This window comes from Ciconia boyciana, chromosome 1 (assembly GCF_034638445.1).
Source record: "Ciconia boyciana chromosome 1, ASM3463844v1, whole genome shotgun sequence".
In the NCBI taxonomy this organism is placed as follows: Eukaryota; Metazoa; Chordata; class Aves; order Ciconiiformes; family Ciconiidae; genus Ciconia; species Ciconia boyciana.
In genome coordinates, this window is record NC_132934.1 from 36,381,663 (window position 1) to 36,402,894 (window position 21,232).

At 36.2% G+C, this 21,232-nt stretch overlaps 1 long non-coding RNA gene across 2 annotated transcripts in view; it reads right to left on the reverse strand.

Annotated features, from left to right (window-relative positions):
* LOC140652194 (uncharacterized) overlaps nt 1-21,232 on the reverse strand; it is a 29,767-nt gene that overhangs the window by 1,300 nt on the left and 7,235 nt on the right. The window contains exons 2-3 of one of the 2 annotated variants that reach the window (XR_012042682.1): nt 14,407-14,490; nt 13,490-13,535 (exon numbers count right to left, since the gene is read on the reverse strand). This is a non-coding gene — a long non-coding RNA (uncharacterized lncRNA). Of the gene's footprint in view, nt 1-13,489; nt 13,536-14,406; nt 14,491-21,232 lie in introns of those variants that run through there. The other variant, XR_012042683.1, reaches the window with a different exon arrangement.

The following is a 21,232-nucleotide window of genomic DNA, read 5'->3' on the forward strand; positions in this document are numbered from 1 at the left end:
CTTCTGTAGAAGCAATGGCCCCAAATATATTTTTAATCTTTTACTAGGGGCATCTTTGCATACAAAGATTCAAGAAAGTTTGAGTGATTCTTGCTTAGTTGGATATTTCTTTTTCTTGGTAAGATGTACTGTCTTTTCTCCAAATTGTCATACTTTCATACAGACTATTTCTCATCAGACATGGAGCTTGAAAGATTTGCCTGGGAACAGAGAAGGTAATACCAAGGAGGTATTGTGCATTAAGTTAGCAGCTTGGATATTATAATAGTAGCTAGGAATCCAAAATATTATGAACTTATCTGTCCTTTAAAAGAAGATGGAAAATGCCCGTAATTAGCTTTCATTTCCTATAGAAAGCCCTTAAAGGAGACACATGAGATAATTAGCAATCACAACAAAAAGGACTGATTTTTAATCCAGCTGCAATTTGGTGTGTACTTTTCTTTTGCAGGTATTCAAACTTCAGAGATGTTCTTTATTGCCAAAACAACATCTCTTCTATTAATTACTTTTTCTGAAATCTCTACATGGGAATATGTTCAGTCAAAATATGTTTTTTCTACTTGAACTTACTTAGTATAGTTTGGCTTCTTTTACAGGACCATCATGCTCCACTGACTTGTTTCTCTGATTTAGGGAGGTGAGATACATGCCATGGCTTGGTCACACTTCCAGATTTCCTTTTATGTTAACTAGGTCACAAGTGGGAAGGAGATAATGCACTCCTGTTTTTTTGGACACAAACACGCATTTGTGTCCAATGACCCAGATTGGGTGTTCTTGGATTATATATTTTAGGCATAGTTGCAGGCAGCCATTAATTGCTTTCTCAAACTAAAACATTATTTCATTTTATGTACTAGAGCAAGCTAAAAAACTACAAACATAAGATTAATTTCAGTAAATATGTCTTCCAACTATCCCAGAATGTCTCAATGGAAAACTGATTCATGTTTTCCCTGTAAAATATTTATTCAACTGTGTAAACGTGTAATGTTTATCCTGTCAAATACAATATTTTTCTGTGGAAAAAAGAAAGAAAAAACCCCACCAAACCTTTTTAGCTTTGGCACCTAATGTACATATTTCTCCGTAACAGCATATAGACACAAAAACCAGTTGCTTTAAAATTTTGCAATTACATGTAATCTCTATGCGAGTATGGCATTCAGCATCTAGAACCAGAAAACAGAAGAATGTGCTTTCATGATGGCAGAAGACTAAATATTCTGTGATGCACAATTTATCTTCTGAGATTATACCTGCAAGCTTAAACTGGTTGACGGTCTTCTCGTTTTACTGAAATTCCATTCATCTGCAGTAACTAACTGTTCTAAAATAACATCAAATTGTCTAATCATTGCAGCTCTATTTTCTTATTAATTCAAGCATATGCTCCCTAGAGTCTCATATGTGGAAAGAACATAAGGATTTCCTTTCTCTTTAACTTCTATAGCTCTCCTTTGATCTGTTTCTGAGCTCTAAACCTAGTGATTCCAGGGTTACCTAAAAAACATACTGCATTCATTTCTTTGACAGCATTTTCACAGAAAAGTGGGATTCTGAAAGATTGAAGAAGTATATAAAGACACATTGCAAAGGGGATTTTGTGACTCTAACATCATATTTGAAATGTTAATGTTTTCACTGTCATGAAATTTTATTATAATCATTGTAGTTTGTAATGGAGTAATTTTTGATGCAACAAGAATTGCTTGCTCTGTTTGCAGTAGCTATATGATTTCATAATTCAAATTGTCAGATTCAAAACTGTATAAAAATATATACAAATATATGTATGCCTATATATGTATGAATGTGTACATGAGTATCTAACAGAAAAAAAAAACATTGTAACACAAAAACTAGGTAATACTTGTAAATCACAATCTGGTTGAATATTTCTGGTGAAAAATGAAAAAGCATTACTTGGAATGGAAATAGAGCTCTTTATAATATGAACTATGTTTTCATAGAAATGTCATAATAGCCATAACAGTAATACCAGCATGCTAAGAGCAAATTATATTTAGGAGCAAGGCTGACCTTATTTGTCACACACTTATTTTCCATTTTCAATTTTGCTAATAATAGTTTTTCAGAAAAAGAGAATACAAATTGTTGAATTGATATTGTAGCTTATCAAAAGCTAGGGAACTGAATGTCTGTGAGACAGCTATTATTTCTTGTTGAGACTACCTGTGTGTCCAGTTTAGGAAATATATAGGAAGCAGGCACTCTTCTTTTGGAATAGACACACACACACAAAAAGATGACAGGCAGAGCTCTGGACTACATGTCCCTCAGCATAAATGGCTGGTTTCCTCAAGACTAGAGCTGTAAACTCCCTTCTGAAGAGGGGCATTACAAATTATCCTTCTCCCTCATCCTTTCCCTTGGAAGGGGAAGAGAACATCTATGAACCAGCTTTTGTTCACAGCCATGCTTGTGACACACATGTATTTCATTATGTTGTAGAGATGGAGCAATCTGTCAAGGAGGGAAAGAAATTATTAGAATTCACTTTGTAAGGCTAATTGTCTGTTTAAGATAGGACTTGGGAGAAAACTGGTTTTTTTTAATGGGGATATTAGGCCAATTTGCATGATAGGAAGTTGAAGAATGGAGACACCATGCATAGGTCACATGGGTTTGAAAGGAAATGCTTGAAAAATAAGTGGGAATGTCAGGTGCTCAGAGAAAACTCCTGTTATAAAAAAAAATGTTTAGAAAATAAAGCTGTAAAGATTCCAGATAACGTTTAAGCACCTTGAACATATAAGATGAGGAAACACAGCATAAGCTATGCCACCCTTCATTTTAAGTTCAGTACAACAGGGTCTCTTGTTTGATCTTGGTTGATCAAATCTCATGAAATCTTATAAAACTTTCTTAATAAGTTATGTGCAAACTCTCAGTTCATTTGCACTTCTAAACAGAACTAAACTACTACCTCCTCCTCAACCATTTCCCACATTTTTCAGTATCCAATTACATATTGTACATTGCTATACAGGTTACTTTCCCATGCTTTCAGCATGACTTTAGCTATATCCAGCCATGTTATGGCCTCTTGACAAAGTATTGAACTTTGGGAGATCATAAACAGTCTGAAAGTGATCAGATAGATTTAAGAATGAGTCCAATATTCATTTAAAATTTGGAGAGTGTCCTGAACTCACCTGCCTTTTGTACATGTCAGGTGATTGTCTTAACATTAATATCTCTATGCAGTTTCTTATCTTCATATAAATGACTAAATATTCTTGGTTGAGAAAGGGAAACTGAGAAACTGTTCTGAAACTAGAATTCACCCCTGTGAAGGACCACAGTAAGGCTGAAATCTCTTCTTCAGTTAATATTTATATATGTGGAAAATTAAATGCAACAGGAGACGTGGAGACAGACCTTTTCTGATTGTACAGTTGTCTCACGTTTTGGGTATTAATTTGAGAGAAGAGGCAGTGAGGTTCAAAAAATATTAGTTAATGGAGGATAGACAGGTCTCACTTCGGAAAGGAAAAACATTTTCATGAGGAAAAATCTGGAATCCATGTTGTTTTGAATTATTTTTGATTCATTTGAACTTTGCAATAAACTGTTCCCTCAGAAGGATCCTCTCCCACTTACTGCCCAGAAATTTAGTTCTGAATTCATGACAGTTTACTAACTCCTTGGAACAGAAAAGCATTTTTGCTTTCTTTTCTGCTTTCTCTAACTCCAATGTTGATGAACCCGAACACAGAGAAGTTCAGAAAGGAACTATGTTAAATAGGGCAGGCTTCTACTGACAAAATTTACAACTAAATTTGCTGTGGAAGGCATTTTTTCTCATTAGCAAGTAAAAGAGAAAGACATTTGTTAAGATGAAATATAATCTTTCTTACTTAATAAAAAACAAATGTAATAGTTTCCATAACAAAAGGGAGACTCCAAGAATGAAATTACCACATATTTCATATTTCTGATTCTAGCAAAAATATAACTTCTCTTCTTTATACTACAAATCACTGTACATTTTCCCCAGTTGTTACTGGATATAGAGAATAATAGTGGCTTGGAATGAAATAACATTTATATTCACTGCTTAAGAATAAAAAGGATAATGTTCATTCATTCTACTGAATATTCTTCCATATCTAAATCTGCACTCACTCCTGATACTTTTATTTTCCTCCTTTAACATAAGACTGTGCTTTCACCGGACCTGATCAAACTCCTGTATTTTTAAGTCGGACTTTTCCTACTGAATGTAAAATGTTCAGGTTTGCAACCTTACTGTGTTGTGCATAAATATACAATAAAAGGCATATTTATGCACGTCATTTCACATCAGCTTCACAAATTCAGTTTAAGATACATGGTAATGCTAAGCTAAGAAAGGCAAGAAGCAAAAACATGTGATAAAGGAATATGTGGAAAAAAATGCCTTTATATCCAAATGTTGTAAGGTGATATTTATGACTGACAAACAGCTGACAAAGAAATACCTCACAGTTTTTCCATTAGGAATATGCAAATGGTTAATAAAAAAAGGTTCCAGATCATTAAGCATGCTAAAGTCAACAATAATTTTATTAACTCATTCCAAAATTTGACAGGAAAGCTATGCAGTGTCTGAAGGACAAATCTTATATACTTACAATGAGTTAGTAGCATCATGAAAAAACTATGCTAGAAACGGGTTTCTCAGGTAACAATGACAATGGTAATACTACAGCCTTAAACAGATAAAACCATGCAGCAAAACCCTACCCACATATAGAATGCGATATTTTGGCTATAACTGGCTCTTACTACAACTGGCTTTGAACTTTAATTACAATCTTTGCAACCAAGTCTTTGCACTCAGATTTTAACACTCTGATTTTTTCAAAAGTAGGAAAGAACACCATGGTTTGCAAGAAAACTGAAAATCTATTTCATTCACCCATGACCTGTTAGCCATTATTACTACTTCATGTCTTCACATTCCATTCAAATCATCACACTCCACTGAAAACATGCTTTCCCCTGTAATTACTAACACCTCCTGAAACAGTAGAAGCTTGTTTGAAATAAGTAGACATCGTACAGAGGTGAGCAGTAGATACAATAGGCAAACTCTCCTCTCTCTATTGCTATTGCAAATGAGTGCTAGAAATAGTTTTGCATCCCCAGCTGATACTGTTTTTTCAGGCTTTTCTTGTATAAACTGCTATCTAGTTGATTCCTCCTCCATTAGAGGTTTGTATAATAAAATAATGGCCGACAGTTGATGACAAGTTAGCCATCACAGAAGTAAAGTGAAAACCTTTTATCTTTAGAGAGGATTTCTTCTGGACAATGTTGGAGACCAAAGAGCTATCATCTCTGTGCACACACCAAAACCAAAAAAGTCCTTGAGCTGTTATATGTATATTTTATATAGATGCTATATATATGTTATATGGATATGGATGCTGTATATATAGTAGATAAGCAGGGGCACATATATATGGCAGAAACACCAGTAGCACATTACTGTAGTTGAGGTAGTCACTCTAAGCCATCTTTAAAATTAATGCATGGAAATAGACATCTCAAGGGCAATCAATTGGAGCAATTTTGGATTACTAAGTTAAGGTGAGATGAAACTCCTCTGTAGTGTCTATTTTCCCCGATTGATTAGATAGCATAGCTAAGCTGAATAGCTAAGACTTAGGTGTCTAATTTTTAAACACTTAATTTAGAGAAAATACATACAATCCTAAAGAGCATCATGGAATATACTAAATTATTTGTCCTTTTGATAAAGAAACATGCCAAGCATGTACTCTGGAAATTACATAACTGAAGGGAAAGCAATCAGAATTTCAAAACCCCAGGGTCTTTATTTCATTTTTCACTTGTCCTAAGCAATTTCTTACCTCTTACCATGCCACACACCCTTTTCCATGCTTTTTACAGGTTTGGAGGTTTTTAGGTGTTTGCATTTCCAGAAATTCATGAAATATTTACAATTTGCAAATACCACTTTTACACATTGGTATAATTATGTTTGCTGCTTTGCTTTACATTCCTTTGCTAATAAATCATACCACTGTGATTTGTTTCTGACCATTACTGAGCATCAAGCTCAGATTGTCAGTGAACTGACCAAAAAGCTCCCGAGATCTCTTTCCAAGTGGAAACAGTTACACTGATGCATGTCATTGTATCTATAGCTAGCATTGTTTTTCTTTCCATGTGCATTTCTGTGCAATTATTGGTGTTGAATTTCATCTTCAGTTTTTAACAGTCAGTCACCTAGATCATTCTGCAGCTTCTCAGAATCAGCTTCAGAAACATTTTGGTACAATGCTTGTAAGTACGTCCACATATTTGTCCTTTTCTTTATATGATGTTCTTCTGAGTTTTTAATGTGTGGAAATAATTCACAAACAGAAATGAAACAGTGGTTATGGAATTGTTTGTTCAAATTCATTACTACGTAAGCAATTATTTCATAGATTTTTCTGTCCAAGTACATGCACCTTGGTTTTTTTATCACTTTTATTACCCATCTGGCATAATGCTATTTTTACTATTACCAGGCTCCATTACCATATTAGAAAATTTACTGATAAAAAGCTGTGTCATAAAATGTGCTGATGTTTAATATGAAGCTTTGCATTCACAGCTTTTACAATATACTAATATGTTAATATAGCTTATAGTGATAGAAATTAAATCCTTAGCAATAGGAATTGTTAACTTGTTAATCAGAAAAATCAGCCCTTTCTTGGGTATAAATTACTGTTTCTGTAGTTTTCACAATTTATTAAATAAATGTGGGTTCAACTGTTACCGATCCTGTACATTTTTCCTTAAAGATGAAATTTAAATTCAAATTACAAAATAAGGAGGTTCTAGAAAATAATGGTAGATTTATTATCCATGAGGAGAAAGGTCAAAGCTATTTGTAGAATGTAGTTATCTTACTCAGGAAGCAAACAAAAGCTTTGCTTTACATTTCTGAAGTCGAGGGCCACTCTTTTGTTTACTGAGAGACATCCATTGAAATGCTTTCCTCAGGTATGGCCATAACATACAAAAAAACCTGTGATGTGTGATACTTCAGCTGATTTATTAGCTAGCAAAAGAATGCTGTGGGTATACAGCCAGGAAAAATGCCAGTAAGTTTACCACAACTACTTGCAAATAAGGTATGAGACATTTATGTCATCAAGGAAAATATCTGCAGTCAAATATTAATTCCCAGTTACTTGGAAATACAGCAGTTATTCAAATAAAATTCTGGGCCAAATTCAGCTACAGCATAACTAGGCTTATTTACACAATTACACATAATAATAATTTCTCCTCATTGGTGTTTCTCAAAATAGGATTTCTGCTCTTAAAGGCAGAATGAGACCGACGTTTTAATTTCTGCTCTGAATCGCATGGAGCAAGAGGTTGAATGTGGCTCTCTACCACTCAGATAAACATCTCTCTGATGTTGAGCTGTCCCTTTCCTTTTTATTAATTTGCTTTTTCTCTCTCCTCCCAAAAATGATTCACACTTGTCCTGACAAGGGATTCACAGAGTCTCCCAAACACCTTGAGTCAAGACATCTGTTGTGTGAAGTGTATTCTTTCCTTGGTGAAGAGGATTAATACAAAGGACACTTCATCACAAAGTCTCACAGCAACCCTTTCCAGTCCTTGTCAATGCATTTTGGCCTTCTCCCTTCACCCACAGTGATATTTGTACACTTCACCCGAGCATGTTCCCTGCCTTTTAAGATGCAAGGACAGAGAAAGGTTTTCCCAGTTTCACTGTCAAATAACACCGACTGTGGAGACTGCCTGATTACAGTACAAACCAGTCTCTCTTGCTATCTGAAAATATCACATCAGCTCAGCAAAAAAGAGCTTTGGCAACAAGTTGTTTAGTTCCAAGATGGATTTACTTTTATATAAGAATGAAAAAGATGCTTTTATAGTCATGTAGGGCCAATATTTGTCTCTGTTGATTCAGGTGAAGAACTGCACAAAGGTGAGGAAATTAATTTAAATTATGTTTCCTCACGATTTAGGGTCTCCAAGGCAGCAGCTCACAAAACAGTAGCAAGCAGAATCTGGACGCAAGCCATGCTCTTAATAAATTACTTGACTGGGTGGCTAAGCCTGATCATCAGCATCTTATCTATGCAGATCAGAGATCTTTTTAAGCAAGACAGTGTAAAAGCCTTTTAATACAGTATACGCACACTGCACTTAAGCCAAGTTTATTGAGTTTTGTGCTAGTAACCTGCCATCGGAAGAAGCAGTACAGCACCATTTCTCCTACTCACAAAGGAGACCTGGATTTCTCAGGTTCATCAGTACGTGATTGCAGTCCTTTGGGCTATGTTCTGGAAGAGAGGTCCTTATGGTACAAAGCCCTTATGATAGATTTGTTCTCAGATCTTCATCTTTAGATGTTAATGCAGAACGTAGAGCTGCCATTCAAGCTTTTCCCACTGTCATCTTTGCTAGTAAATAATATACTTGATTCAGTACTTTTGCAGCTTTATATGGCTGTCAATGCACTAAAATATAACAGGCTAGTGCCCCTGCCAGAAGTAGATAGAGTTACAGTTTGGGGATAGTCAAAGGAATTAAATGTATTAAACTTCTATCTTATCCCTCCTTCCCAACTTGGGTTCTTGATTTCTCAGCAAATATTTCTGACAGATTTGCTCACCCCCTTGAAAAATTAGAAAGAATATTTCTCAAAGTCATACTATAAAGCCATGTCCATGGGATTTTAAAAACAGCGGGCTGATGATTTACTTTGCAGTGACAAAAGGCTTGATCAGCACTTCTTCACTTCAGGCCATTATTCTGTGAAGCACCTCTCACGCTAACTCTCAAAAATCATAATGGAACTGAAAAGTAAAAGCACTGCATGGAGAACAATCTGCCAGTTCAGTCCTTTACAGATCTGCATTTCTACTGTAGTCAATGCAGCTGGTTGAGGGTGTGGTCACAGCACTAAATTTGTCATATTGAAATAAATAGTATAAGCATGTAATTGATAGTCACCTATAATATTTTAAAAAGTGATTTAATATTCATTTAAATAAATACAGAACAAAACCAACAGCATGGAGTGTTGTGAGGAAAATTACATGAAAAGATATTTTTTTCAAGGAGCAACACTGATGTCCTGCATTTTTAAAACACTATTACAACTGAATTTTAATATAATTACAATTATTTTACTTTTCTTTAGGTATCGCATGATACAATATGTATTGTTACTTTGCTTTGTAAACCTGCCAACTGCAAAGTCTCTTGTCATTTCTGTTGCCATTAGTGAATTGTCTGTAATCATTTTCAACCAAAGATACACAAATAATAGGAACAGTAAGAATAAGAGTCTATTTTGGCAATCTACAAAATCATCACTTAGAATAAAGTGATAATGTAAAAATCCATAAACTGAATAAGAAGTAATTAAACTGACATATTTCCATGTTTATATTCTGAATGGATCTGGATAGTTATTATTTTATTGTACTTTATGGATACATTGCCTCAAGAGCTTTCAAAGAAACAGGATTACATTTATTTTCATAATTTTTAAGACAAATAGATTTGGACACCAGGGTTGGCCAAAGATGTATCAGTTCATTTTTTAAAAATCAAGCAATTTTTCTATTTTACTGATGTATCTCTAGACTCATTTATTATTTTGATCTTCTATTTAAAACAAACACTTGAATAAAATGCAGTTTCACAGTATTAATGTCAGTAGCCCTTCTTAAAGATCTATAGGGGGACTAGGATGAAGGTGTCATTGCAAAGTTTATTGTATTTATGAAAGTCCTATTTAAGACTCCTCTTTACCCATTTCTGTAGTTCTGGGTTTATAACATGTTCATAGTTCTTTCTTTACACCTCTGTGTTTGTGTTTTACTTTCTATTTCTGCTCTAGTGTCCCTGCAGTGTTCCCATTCTAATAAAATCCACTAAACATGTATGTGGAGCGGAGGGTAAAATCATAGTTTATTTCAGCTGTGAATGGGAAAAGCAAGTATTTTCTGCCACCTTTGTTGAATCTTTGTTATTGAAACCAGCCTGACGTTATCTGCCTCTGTCTCCTTATCTAGTCATGTTTGAACATTTTTTTGGATTAGGAGAAAATGAGCCCAGCAGTAAAATCTTATCTCAATTGGCTGTGTCTACAGTGCTAAATAAAATAGGACTAGAGAGCAAGCTCAAACCCTGAACCCAACCGCTCATACTACTTAATTATTAACATATTCTCTGGCATGCTTTTCACCTGTACCATCTAGGACACTCCTAGAAAATGCTTGGGATTGCATGAACCAAGAGCCAGTCCCACACCCAGAGGTTTCTCTACCCTGCTGTCCCCTACTAACCTACTACCCATCCCTCCCACCTCCAGCACTATTCCAGCAAGTCTTGTGCCTCAAATACACTCACATGCCCTGCCTATGATACCCCAGAACCTATAACAGATGCCCTCAGCAACATGCTCTGAAAACAAGATGCCAGTGGGCTGCAAAGTTCTTTCATTATTTCAAACATTTTAATTGGGAAAAAAAAAAAAGGGAAAGAAAATGGAAAGTCATTATTATATCTGTGGATCAAAGGATACCATCCCAGGCACAAGTCCAAGGTCAAGAATATTGCGTGGATGTCACCAGTCTATATCAGTCAGCCTTAGAGCTGAAGAGTGCTCCCTGGCTGTTTATGAGTTTGCCTGTTTTCAAGTACAGGTGTCAGCAGTTGTTGCTAGGGTGGGGATGCAGGTCAGTGCTACTGGTGATGCAAAGTCACTGAACTTGGCAAGGTTTAGCTATTCATGGGTAACACATTCTCAGTATGGAGAGAGACTAGAGGAAGGTTAATAGGTATGTTTGACCAATCACTTTTTTCTTTTTCTTTTTTTTAATCTAAAGAGGCTTCTCTAACCATTTCGGGTTCAGATGCTAAGTCCTTTCCTTAGGCTAAACATATAAATAATTAAGCAGGGCTCACCTTTTTTAAAACACACCTGATGCTACCTACCCTTTGAATGTAGCCCATTTTATAAATATATTGCAGGGAATTATTTATTTCCCTTCAACTCCAACAAACTTAAATCCACAGCTTTGATATCTCAAGCAAATGCCCTCACTACAAGGCTATAGCTTAGCTTGGGGCTGACAGTGATACCCAAAGCACCCAGCTAGAAACGTTAGCTTTGGATCTACTCCATACTGGGTGAATAATTTATGTTGTTGTTATTGTTATTATTATTATTTTGTTTTAATCCCAAACCTAATTTAATGTGCATAAATTATCTCGGGAGCAATGATTAAACCCCATGTATATTGCCTTCCACCAGAATGCTCCAACCTCTAAACAGCGTGCCAGGTGCACACACCACAGTAATCACATCTCTTTTCCCAGTCATGGTTTCTGAAGGAAGAGGCTGTGGCTTGGCATAGGTTGAACTCTGTGTTGCCAGTTCATGAGACTGTCTGATGTGCAGTTACTAGATCGGATCCTTTGGGAAACAGTCTTTAGGTTTCTAAATCATAATGGAATTCAGATGTAGAGAAGGCAATGCTGCTCAAGACAAAGTAATTCTGCAGTCACATACATACGTACAAAGCTTTAGACTGAAAGAGAGGTGCTAATTGAATACAGACATCTCCAGAGTTAGAAGTCACTGAAAAGTAAGTGCCTTCTGACATTTAGGTATCTTGATCTGTTTCAGGTGTGGAAAGCAGGGAACCCAAAATTCAATCTAAGAGCATCATGGAAAATCACTTTTAAAAGTCATAGCAAAAGATATTGCTCCATCAAAATAACATAAAGGCTACTATCTGAATTAGAATAGCTGCAGGGAATAGAGAACCCAGACCTGAAGGAGATCAAAATTACATTCTTGGTTCGTGTAGGAAATTGGAGGGAAAAAGAGTGCTGGGAGGGAATTTGCCAGGCCTCTGCAAATGCAGCAAAGGATTATCAACTTTGGAAGGAATAGCTATTTGTTTTCTGGTATAATTTTTATGGTGTGCTTCAAAAATAGTTTTGTGCATGAGTCACCCCAAGACTATTATTAAATCAATGGCTGACTACCATTGTGAATGGTCTCAATCAAGAACCACTATAAACTCCATAAATTAATGAAGATGCTTATATTAGTACACTTCTTAATGGACAGGTTGATCTAACTACATAGTGTAGTGAAGGAAAATATTTCACTCCCAAATTTACATCCTGAGTCCTTTGAATGAATAAGTTTTATCCTTTCTTGAGTCAATAAGTAGCTAACGGGCCATTAATTACAGGGAGCAACTTGCAGCTTAAAAACAAAAACCAAAACAGACATTTGTATCTTCAAAAAGGTAAATCAGAGTTTAATTTAAAAAGAGCATTGTCAAAATAAGGTAAAGATAAGTATGTGAATAAGGATAGTGAACTGGCTGTGAACAGAAACCTTGGATATGGTTGATATTGTACCCCATTTGAGTATAGAGAGATCATGACACTTATCAGAGAGAAGTTCTGAAATGAATCCATCTGAAGTGAGGAATTGTGGGAAGAAAATATTGAGGAAGTCTGGGAAATAAAAGTTCATTTTAATATATCTATATATAATACATCTAAATCTTAAAAATTATTATAAAAGCATAGTCAGCAATAGCAGGAGACTGAACTTGATCACCAAAGATCCTTTGAAATTCTGTTCCTGAGATCTATAAAACCCAAACCTCTGGTGGTGCTGTACATGCACACTTCCTCTCAACAAAATTTTACGTTCTCAGTAAGACACTTTCATGACTTTCCTAGAAACCTTGAAACTGCATAATCAAGAGTTCCTTTAGTTTAAACAAATAAAATTTACATCATTCATGTTCCTTCTTTCAAAAATAAGTTTGCATAACATTATAGTTTAAAATGACCTCTTGTTTCCTCTTACTCATTTTGATTTAAGCCAGGCTCTAATTCCATCTACAAACTTTTAAACCATCGGGTTACGCAAAACCACCTATTCTTAATTTTCTGTGTGTTTGTGTGTATGTGTAGGTGGGACAGAGAGAAGGGAGAGTTTTGTATTAAGTAGGTACTAATGTGGCAGGAAATAGGATCTGTTGTAATTGTCACTGATGTCCCTTAGCTCAGTCTGTGAAATACACTGAGACATGAAAAAGAAAACAAAGTGTGACAAAAATAGTCTGGGAAGTCACTAAATCCCATGAGCAGAGGACTAAAGGGAGTGACTGCCATGTTGTCATGTTGTCCTTTTTCATACAGTCATGCTCCAAATTTGCAATGCATCATCATCTTAATATTTTTTTATGAATCTGCATTTATGCATTTCAATTCTTTAAGTCAAACAATTTAATTTTGTAACTCCAACATTTGGTGCATTTGAGAAACTGGAAATAGTTTTCCCCCCTTTCCTGTAACTGCAGTAATTTAGTAACATGATGCAAAATGAAACCTACCAAGTATTGTGCCAAGTGTTCCCAATGGTATCCTTTAATTCTGCTCCATCCTAATCCATTGAAGGACTGTGGCTAAGGCTGTTGTCAGATGAGCAGAGATGGGTAGAGATGATGATGATGTTGATGATGATTTGACAAAGTATAAATTCCTCAAAAAACACGTTTTCAGTCACTTCGAAATTATGTGAGTGCAAGCCAAATGTGCTCATTACCAGAATTTTGAAAATTTCATTACATACAAATGTAGAACTATCGTTATGCCTGCTTAATCTAGTGCTCCTGACATTCACAGAAAATTTGGCAGTCCCTGCTTAAATTCCCAACTTTCTCCCAGATCCTCAGTTAGCATCCTAACTTCAGAGTACAAAGCAGAAATGGGAGATCATATTTACCTTTTACTGTGCTTTTTTGTATTGGTGCTTTTAAATCCAGTGGCTCTTGAAAGGTTTTCTGAACCCAATACTATCAAGCTATTGCTCTCTCTGACTCAGTGATGATGTCTTATACAAAATGGAGTACCTCCAACATATGGATATCCTATGCATAAATTTTCCAGCCTTTGCATGCTCCACATCCCACCTGTTACGGTGCTTGTCTGAACTCAGATCTGTTCTCTTTCTAAGTGAGCGTAGGAATCTGAAACAGTTTATTTCATAGGTTAAATGAATACCTTCTCCCAAGGCTACAGATATTCTGAGGGTAATGCAGAGAAGAGAGAAGATAAGACTTCTGTTACTTCTGCTACAATTATTCTTCTCTTTACAGAACCATTCGCAGCTTGGCAGTTAGGATTAGAAGAGTTTAAGATTTAATTCCCCTAAGGTGAACTGAAAACTAAACCTAGGCTGCACAACGCAGGTGGATGTTCTAACACTCCAACAGAACGAAGTATGTGGCTTTCTCTAGAAGCTTTGTCTGGATCTGGTCCATCTTCTTTGCTTTTTCTTACCTGTGTTCCAAGAAAATTGTTTGTACATGGCCACGCAATACTTCGATCTCAAACGAATTGATTTTTTTTTCATCAGTCTGGGACCTAAAGTAAAAAAAAAAGGAAACACAAAACACTGGCTTCTCAGAATAAAAATTATTTCTATTGCTTAATTTGAAAGCTAAATTGAAAAATCAATTCTTTGTACAGCCTTAAAACATAATCAGTCTCATTGACATAAATGTGCTGCAGTACACAAGTGAATTGAAAACTATATTCCTCTATTATTGCTGAGATCTGTCACAAGTAATTTCAGAATCGCTTATTGATCTTTCATTATTAAGATTTAGAAAACCACTCATTTGCTAATCTGGGCACTGCTGACTTCATTCACAATAAAAAGATTACCATAAAACCACCAAAATGAAACACTCAGACAAACATCAATAAATTACCCCAAATATTACCCCCATATAAAGAGAACTTTTCCCCACTGGAACTTTTGGTGGGGTTTTTTTTTGGGGGGTAGGGCTGTTTGTTTTTTTTTTTTTACTTTTTTAAGCCACTCTATCTTCACCTCTTTCGTTCAGGATATTGACAGGAATGTATGACAAAAACTAAATAAACAGTTCTCTAAGACGCAAAATTAATTGTATAGTCATATATGCATAACAAAACATGAGTGTTGGTTTATAAAGAACAAATCAGTCTCATTGTGTTTGCTCAAAACAAATGTCTATAATTTTTTCATCTTTCTCTCCTTTAAAAATTCTCATTGCGAAATAAACAGAAGTTGAATTCATTAGATATACATCCAATTTAGTCCCCTTTCAAAATCATGCTTTATTTTATCTGATAGTTCTAAATGATCAGTATCACCACAAGAAGACTGGTAGCTAGGTTTTTTTAATGAATATTACTTCTTTTACTGTATTTTCCTAACTATGGTTAGTTAAGTATTTGATGAAGGCTGTAAGAAACAGAGAATATAGTTTTCACATGTGGGAGAAAAAACTCACCAAACACCAATATTTCCTATCAAAGCAGAAAATAGCTGAGCATCAAATATTTCTACCTGTGCCAAGTCTGAATACACTTGGCAAAGAGATATTGCATGCAGGAGAAAAATATTTTCTCTGTGAATATCACAGATCAGCTGCCAGCTATGGGCAGGCCTATGGTAGCTGCATTGCTGGCCTGGGTTCATTAGCCATAGCATTGGACTTGTCAATGCATAAAACACTCCTGCTCCTGCAGGGCTTTATGGGGGTTCAAGCTATCTGTAAGTATATTATTTATACCTTACACAAAATATGAGTGCAGCAAAATTGTGCCATTTTTTCACTTCTATTGGATATTACAGCCACACTACAGGTTCTATTCAAAGCATACTTTTCAAGTAATAGTCCATACGGAGTACTTAAAAGTAGTAACCTGCAGTTAAAGAACAGTGAACCAACCAAGAAAATTTTAAGTCTTTATCTTTAGGGGCATATGTTGATGGGCAGGCAGAATCGGGATGAAATTTCTCTTACTACATCTAAAGTAAAATCGGGAAAGACAACACAGTCCATGTCTTCCCCTTCCTTGTCACTGTTCAATGTTGGAGACTATAGGAGAAAGTCCATTACCCTGGAAATTCATAAATTCTCATGCATAACTTAATGGCTTTTTGTTTTTATTTTCTTCAGCTTATTTTCTGCGCTTATCTAGTGCAGAACTATCAGCCAAAATTGGAAGCCTCTGATAAGTCATTGTACTATATGACACAGAGTGGATATAATAAACTATTGAGAAGTCAAAAATCAGCTAAAGGCAGTATGGTAAATCTGATTTGAGTCTTTTGATCAGTTTTTCCTTGAAAAAGGATGGCAATATGTAAACAACGGAAAAGTTAGGATGGAAGTCATTTCACTTAACTTCACATTTTTAAACTGCAGATGTTTATACTGTACTAACACCCTGGGTTGTCTTTGTAGTCAGTAGAGACAAATGGGCAGTTCTAGAACACAATTCCATTGACCCATTTTAGACCTTTTTGATGAAATTAACTGTGTCCTTCAGGTGCCTACTTCTAACCACAGAGAATAATGGTAGCCTAGATGCTTAGCTCCAATGTAGCTGGTACATTGCAAAAGTTCCATTTGGTCATATGAATCTCCCATAAAGTAACTGAAATTCAAAATATGCCTGGCAGAGGCTCCTACCCCACAACTGAACTCTTTAATGTGCAGTGTTTGGGACTTTGCTGACCTTTCCTATGACCTTCCTGCACACACAGAACACTACAAGCCCTTTGGAAGGGACTGCTGTATCTCACTGTATCTGTCATCACAACTGATCCCTGTTTGAAAGATAAAGGATAGGAACAGTGGCTTGCAATCATAGATGACAGGTCATCTTACCCATTCTTTTGCCCTCAGCCAAGGTCAGGTATAGTTTCTATCAGATATATCAAAATACATTTTACATGAAAGTTGTTAAATGGTTTTATGAAGTATTACTGAGCAAAAAATAACCATACTAGGAAATCTAACTCTGTGATGTTCAGCCACCTCAGATTTGTGAATAGGTAGGCTCTTGAGAATGAAAATCCTGACAAAGCTGTATTCAAAGGCTTTGGCCATTCTAATTGCAGTAATTGTAAAATGTTCCTACATTCCATTTTATGGCCATGCTGATTTTATATAAAACCTATATCCATTGTTCCAGTGATTTGTATGGGACAGAAATATCTGTAGATCTATCTGGTTAATGTGCAGGCTAATGGGAGCTACAGGGTAATAGTCTGCCCTTAATTCACTAACTTCTTTCAAAGATCCGGTTCTCTGTGCAGCCTATTAATCTACTAACGAGTCAAACTATTTCTGAACTATACAGGCACCGCTTCCAGACTTGCTAGAATTTGTTTGCATCTCCCTGGTTTTCTTCAATGTCAAAGTGCTATTCACAGCATCAAGCTATTCTATTTTAAGGAGTACTTTGAAAAAGGATGCCCTTATCAGGAAAGATTTTTGGATTTAATAGGAAAAAATATATACATAGTATAAAGCACATATAACTTAAAACTTAATGAAAAATAATTCTATTGACATTAAAAAAATAGGTAAGGGGTTGTTTCATATCTGATACCACAGCTCTATAGCATTTTTCATAATAGAAAATTGAAAAGGTTTGGAGGACTGGTTCTGACATCATCTGTATCCAAGGCTAATCCAAACTACCTAAGTATGTCCTACACAGAATGGGGAGGGTCACAGACAGCTATGGGTTCTCTGCAGAGACCTTTTTGTACTGCATTTCTTCTCTTCCTTTTTGACGTGTTTAATTGTCTGGTTTTCAATTGCCAGGCCTTTGTGTCAGGGTCTGCAACTAATTTGTAAAGCATTAATATGCTTTACATATTAATGTAAAGCATTAATATGCTTTAAAAATTGGATAGGAAAAGTAACCTTTTCAGCCAGTGGAGATGCACACAGCTCATAAATTATATCTAAAAATGTACTTTCAGATAGAAACAGGGCTTTCATAAATAGTTTTTGTTTGTTCAAAGAACAATTAAAGTACACAAGACACAGTATACCATCATGAAGAGTGGGCTAATTGCAATACTAAAAACAACATACCTGGGCTCACAGATCCTAATTCCTAGCCAAAGAAGGATAACTAGGATTATCTTTGCGTAAACTGAAATGTGCCTGTGAAGCCATGGCCTTTCTTTAATGACTCAGTATATGACATATTTGAGGGCAAAGATTGTTTATGATATACCTAGTGTATACAATTTTTAGAATTAAATATGTCTCAAAAGATAATATTTTTAAAATACTTTGGTTATGAGAATTTCTATTTGAAAAGTTGTACAAGAAGCTTCAAGGACTTTGTTTCCAACTAGCTGCTGTAATTCTTGTCACAGTACGTAAGGTCCTTATATAGCTTGTTCATTCTATATTAGAGCAGCTAATATCTGAGATTTAAGTCCTCCTCCTTTTGGCCTCATCTTCATCTGTTCAGGAACACTGGCCGGCTGCCACTACTCTGCAGCTGTCTAGGCTCTGCCTCTGTAGCTGTCCTGGGTCAGTAGCCTCCCTGTGTAACCTTAGTCCAACCATAACTTGGATTGTGTCCTTTGCTATTGCTTTCCAGTTTTATGTGATGGTTGGATTCAAACCTGCTCTCTGGTATATTAGCTGCTGATCTTCAGATTAACCCAGTGCTCTAAAACAAAACAGGTTGTTGGTGCTATGACAAGTAAAAATCTTTAGGCTAAAGGACAAATGACTTCCCTTCCCCCGATATATACAATTACTACAAAGAAAACAAAAAACTGTTTGCAGGAAAGTATTTTATTTACATGGAAGAGGTAAGAAAGACACTCAGACACCAAATTCAGAGTAACCTTCTGCATCAACAAATGCAGTCTCCCATTTTTACAGGCAACCAACTCAAATAAGCCTGTTAATATCTTAAATGTATTGAATAAGCCCAAGAAATTCACATCATTACCTTGATACACATTTTCAGGATAAAGGCACATGAAGATGACCCAAGATTGCTTTTACGTGGCCAAATATGTGTTACCAGTTTAGAGTATAGAGGTGTATGATGTGCACAAGTCACAGCAAATGACAAGAGAAGATTTGACAATTTCACGGAATCCTAATTTATCTTTGGGAGAAACTCAAGAAAGTTCTTTTTACTATCTTTGTCAGAAACTTAATGATTACAGTAGAATATTTTTCGAGTTTCTGGGAGTTGCATCCTTTAGAGAACTGCATGACACAGAAACTGACAGTACATTTTACATGATGCTATATTTTTTCTCTGTGTTCAGATGGAGCCTAAAGAACAACCCAGCTCACTCTGAAACATAGGCAAACCAGTTTTCCAACTGACAAGGCACTGAGTAGGCTCCATGGATTGCATTGACTCTGTTGTCTAGAACAGGAGTTTACACATACAGCTTACACTTGAGCACTTCCATATAGATGCCTAAGGCGTCTTAATCTCCACTGAAGTCTCATGCTAGACCACAATAAACTGCTGCAGAATTCAAGCCACTTGATAAGAAGTGGATATACTTGTGTATCCAAAGACATTACTGGCAATGAGACAATGACTGACAATTGTGCTGGTTTTGGCTGGGATAGAGTTAATTTTCTTTATAGTAGCTAGTATGGGGCTATGTTTTGGATTTGTGCTGAAAACAGTGTTGATAACACACTGATGTTTTAGTTGTTGCTAAGGAATGTTTACACTAGTCAAGGACTTTTCAGTTTCCCATGCTCTGCCAGGTGCACAAGAAGCTGGGAGGGGACACAGCTCAGACAGCTGACCCCAACTGACCAAAGGGATATCCCACACCATATGGTGTCATGCTCAGCATAGAAAGCTGGGGAAGAAGAAGGAAGGTGGGGACATTAGGAGTGATGGTGTTTGTCTTCCCAAGTAACCGTTACGTGTGATGGAGCCCTGCTTTCCTGGAGATGGCTGAACACCTGCCTGCCCATGGGAAGGAGTGAATAAATTCCTTGCTTTGCTTTGCTTGTGTGCGCGGCTTTTGTTTTACCTATTAAACTGTCTTTATCTCAACCCCTGCATTTTCTCACTTTTACTCTTCCAATTCTCTCCCCCATCCCACCAGGGGGAAGTAAGCGAGCAGCTGTGTGGTGCTTAGTTGCCAGCTGGGGCTAAACCACAACAACAATAAAATGGAAACATGAAGAAAGAAATTTTTATTACTGATTTTGTGGAATAACCAAAACAGAATAGTGTGAGGCACCAGGGCACCCAGGACACTAGCAGAAGCTCCAGCAGGCCCAGTTGTTACAGAATAAGAGAGTCACCAAAAAGAAGTAAGAACACGTATGCAAACACCTGCAAACACGTAGCTGCCACGCCACATATCTGTTGGGGAAAATAGGGTTTGGAGGGTTTGGATTATCAGTCTGAGGCCTTCCCCAAAAAGAGAGTTGACTTCTGCTTCCTTGTAATTCCCTGTAGAACAACACACATAAGTATCATGTGGTTTCTTCTTCAAAAGTCTGCCAGTGTCAATTTGTGTGTTGGGAGAAGGACCTGTTGGGTATGTAGCCCCCAAAACTTAAACATATCGCTACATCTGAAATCTTTTATAATGCCTTTATCTTGCAAAACTACATTTTTGACCTAATCAGTAACGAAAGCAAATACATGATATACTGAGGATTTTTACAGTTTTGAAGCATGCAAAGCACTAGTAATCCAAACACACTTCTATTTCTTAGGTTTTACCCACTTCAGGAAAATGTGATTATCCTCGAGGAGAGTTGCAAAGTAAACCATTATTTTAATAAGAAGAAATAAAGGCAAGAAGTGAAAGCTTTTCATGTATGCATATAGTCCAGTACTTTCAACACAATGAATAACAAATGAAAGTACTGAAGATTAATTGCACATTCAATATGCTCGCGATATTCAAGATGTTCATAACATTCTGTTGACCAGCTCAGGACTTGGGTTTTCACGTTACCCTGAATGAAGAATGTGATCCCATCAGAGAACGCTCATTAATGTTTAAGGTTTCTGCAAACCAATCTACTCTTAAGGGCTGTATTTAGACTGCTGTATTTAGACTACTCTTAAGGGCTGTATATAGCTGCCAGTGTTGTAACATCTGCTGGCAGGATGATTCAGATTTAGTCCCTTAGGTATCCCAGCTCTCATACAGTCAGTGGGTTAAGTGCCTCCATGAGGAAATTCAGAAACCTTGAGGAGGAAGCCTTTCCCTTTCCACTGGTGGTACAGCAAGTATCTTTGGGAACGCTCCACCATGCTGTTTGTCTAAACACTTATCTAACTCATGTAC